We start from the raw sequence: 713 nt of genomic DNA on the forward strand, positions 1-713 counted from the left end.
AAAACAAGCATTTTCAAAATTCAAATCATGGAAAACTCACCTTGAAGTAAAAGAAATATCTTCTTTATAACGGTTGACAGCCTGTCACATCCCGTTTGTGAAGATGATGTCTCGAAACCAGTTTGACTTTATCTACTTGAAATCTTTATTGTTTGCAAATTCCTTTCAAGAATGTAACTAAACAGAAATTCCAATATTTTTCGAAAGTGAAATCTTTGTAATGTATGCACAATGGGGCATTCATGCGAAAGGGGCAGCCTAGTCGCTCCGGGCCCTCTCGCTCATAATGTCACAGTCATCCCTAACTGTTTGGACGAATGGGCAGGCCTATAAATAGAGGTTTTGTTTCTTGTCATTTAGAACTTTTGGTAGACCTGAGATGGGAAACTCTGTCCATTTGGTTTCACGGTTTTGTACCTTCAGATAATCAATAGAAACCATTTTAATTAAATTGTTCTTGTGTTTGTCAACTTCATACTCGGATTCCGCATGAGATATGTAGACTTTCTGACCGGTCGGAGCATTTGGGAACCTGAAACGGTCCTATCAAGTGGTATTAGAGCTTGGAGACCAGTTTCAACGACTGATAGCACAAGATACCAGTAGATTCCAGCAGAATTGGATTAGATTTCATCATATTTCTCATCACATCCCTTCTACTCCTATTCTTTCTACTTAAAACTCAAAGTTGAAGTTGAATTCAATCACAAATA

Source organism: Helianthus annuus, chromosome 11 (genome assembly GCF_002127325.2).
Source record: "Helianthus annuus cultivar XRQ/B chromosome 11, HanXRQr2.0-SUNRISE, whole genome shotgun sequence".
Taxonomy (NCBI): Eukaryota; Viridiplantae; Streptophyta; class Magnoliopsida; order Asterales; family Asteraceae; genus Helianthus; species Helianthus annuus.